The sequence below is a fragment of the Morone saxatilis genome, unplaced genomic scaffold (assembly GCF_004916995.1).
Source record: "Morone saxatilis isolate NCDOM2014 unplaced genomic scaffold, NCSU_SB_2.0 Contig21, whole genome shotgun sequence".
Taxonomy (NCBI): Eukaryota; Metazoa; Chordata; class Actinopteri; family Moronidae; genus Morone; species Morone saxatilis.
Window position 1 is genome coordinate 762,339 of NW_023339774.1, and position 3,101 is coordinate 765,439.

Here is a 3,101-nt window from a genome sequence, read left to right on the forward strand (position 1 = left end):
AAGGATACTTCGACATGTGGCACGTGGCAGGAGAAGGCGGGGATCGAACCGTCAACCTTCCGATTGGGGGACGACCTGCTCTGCCGCTGAGCCACAGACGACCCTGCTTCCTTATATTCTTCCTAACAAAAATCAATACCATCTACAGCAACTTGACTGCCTCCCCTGCCCTCTCCACCTCCCCACTTGTCTCCCCTCCCTTTACCACTCAGCCCCTGTCTCACTTCTCCCCTATTTCCCCCATGGAGCTGTCCAACTTCATGGTAGGAATGAAAAGCTCCACTTGCACCCTAGATCCCATCCCATCCAATCTTGTTAAGGAATGTCATCTGCTCACTCATCACTGAAATCATTAACTCCTCTGTAGGGGAAATTCTTCCTTAATATTGAGAATTATGGACCCAGTGTGATGAATAAAATTCCTTTACTTCCTTTAACACCCATGTTGTCCTATTTATTACTAATGTAAAGTCCAGGTCTCTCCCACAAAAGGTCCTGTGAGCTGACCCTATGACTGTGACTAACTGATGACCGGTCATTCCCTACCATAAAACACAACCCCCTAACCAAACTGTATACATTAACTACCCCACCTAAAACATTCATCTACCACATCTCCTTCAGCTCTGGTTCTGTCCCCCAAACACTCAAACTGGCTGCTGTCGCCCCCATCCTAAAAATACCTGGTCTTAACCCTGACACCATCAGCAATTATGTCTAATCTTCCCTTTCTGTCAAAAATACTCAAACATGTTGTTGCCTCCCAACTCAAAACCCACCTAATTTCCAACGACCTGTTTGAACCATTTCATGACAGTTCCCGCTCACAACACAGCACAGAAGTAGCCCTGCTAAAAGTCACCAATAACCTCCTCCTCTCCTTAGACTCTGGTCACCTCAACATTCTTATCCTCCTGGACCTCAATGCAGCTTTTGACACTATCAACCACACCATTCTTCTCACCTGTCTTGAGTCCTCCCTGAACATCACTAGTACTGCCCTCTCCTGGCTAAGGTCATATTTCATCACATCCAGAATTAACTATTGTAACAGCATCCTATATGGTACATCCTCCAAAGTCCTTAAAAACTACAGTATGTCCAATACTCTGCTGCTCGCCTGCTTGCCTGCTCACCGATCCCGGCTCCCGTGACCACATCACCCCTGTCCTCCAGTCTCCTTCCCCATAAAGCCATCAACAACCAGGCCCCCTCATACCTCACAGACCTGCTCCAAAGCCACACTCCTTCCTGAAGCCTCCGCTCTTCTGACACCAACCTCTTGTCTCCACCACTGAGGAACAAGCATCATTCCTGGGGCAACAGATTATTCTCCATAGCTGCCCCCTCCCTCTGGAACACTCTCCCCAAACAAATCCTAGACTATACTGATCCATCCACACCTCTTCAGAACTGATTTTAATGTGTGATTAATTGTTGTGTGCTGTAGATATATACTGTACACACTGAAATTTTATTTCAGTGTGTTGTTCCTATTACCCTTTTAACCTATGTATTTTACCTTCGTGAAATGTCTTTGAGTTCCTTGTAAAGCGCTCTATAAATAAAATTATTATTATTATTAAGTATGTCGGCACCAAATCAAGACTTTAGACCAATCACAACAAATGTTATAGCATTTTTCCTTATCATAAGAAATAGTGTCAATAGAGTCTTTGAGCACAAATGGGTTACGATAGGAAAACATAATACAGAAAGGTGAGTTTTGTAATCAAACAGAAACATTAGAACATGTTTCTTCACTGTCCAAAATATGTCACCGACAAAATGGAACTTATTCGGAACCTTAAAGAAATAAAGTTGAGCTATGATTGATGTGATCTTTTACAAAGAAGTTCTGGGGAGAAGTGTTATCTATTTATGTTAAAATATCTTAAAGAAATTAACTTCATAGAGAGAACTATAACTTTAGTTTTCTATTTTTTTGTATTTATTAATACAATTACTGAATATATTGGTAGCTTCCCGATCCACAACATACCAGTTGGTGGCAGTAATGCACTCACTCTCATTGTTTGCCAACTGCTACACAACATCAAAAAGGAGAACTTCAGGAACATCACCCAAAGATACATCAGTGATCTGGACGTTCATTCACTGGATAGGTTGCAAGAAACTATGCAAGTGATTATTGCTGGAGCATGAATTGAATCCGCTGTCATAATAGCGATGTGTCATAGTAAAGCCTGTTTTAATTTTCTTCGCAGGAGGAAGAGAAGACTCCTAAAGATCTGGACTTTTGGCTTGAGGACCTCTACACGCCAGGATTTGACTCTTTACTGAAGAAGAAAGAAGCAGAACACAAAAGAAAAAGACTTTGTAAAATTCTTTCTTCAGTCATTTTGTCCATTTGTGCGATACTTATTGTTATCATAGTGCCAGTTGTGGTTCTTCAGAAGAAAAACTGATTAATGAGGACATTGCCATTGTATAATGCAACTTTTAGAACCTCACCTTCATATAGTGGTCACATATTGTTCTGTTCTTATTTTAGAAGAAAACTAGAAAACTTCGCTGGAGTCAGCAGTCATAATGGACATGTTTTGGCTGCACAGCCTATAGGGACTATGAATTAGAGCCCTGCACAGGTCACAAACTTCAGCCCTAGCCCGGTCCTGGCCCACACTTATAATAACCTTCTAAGCCTGTAAGGATTGCATCGTAGCCGTTTCAAGCTGCAGGTTCCTGTACTCTCATTCAATTACGGACAGAATTCAAAACTTGTTGTCTCCATTAGTCACTTTGACACATAAACATTCAATTCAATTAAATTGTTATATATAGCGCCAAATCGCAACAGATGGGAAACACGGGAAAATAATGTTGAAAAAAACTATTTTTACCCTTTATGCATGGAAGATGAGGAAAGTCAAAGTTTATTTGTTTAAGCCATTATTTCGACATCATAACTTAATGATCTTATTTTATAATTACAATAGCTTTGTTATCCTGAAATAGATAATTAACCGAATAATTAACCTCAAAGAAAACCACAACCAAGGGGCCACCAAACGGCTGTGGCTCAGAGGCAGAGCGGGTTGTCCACTAATCGGAAGTCCCCGGCTCCTCCCACCACGTGT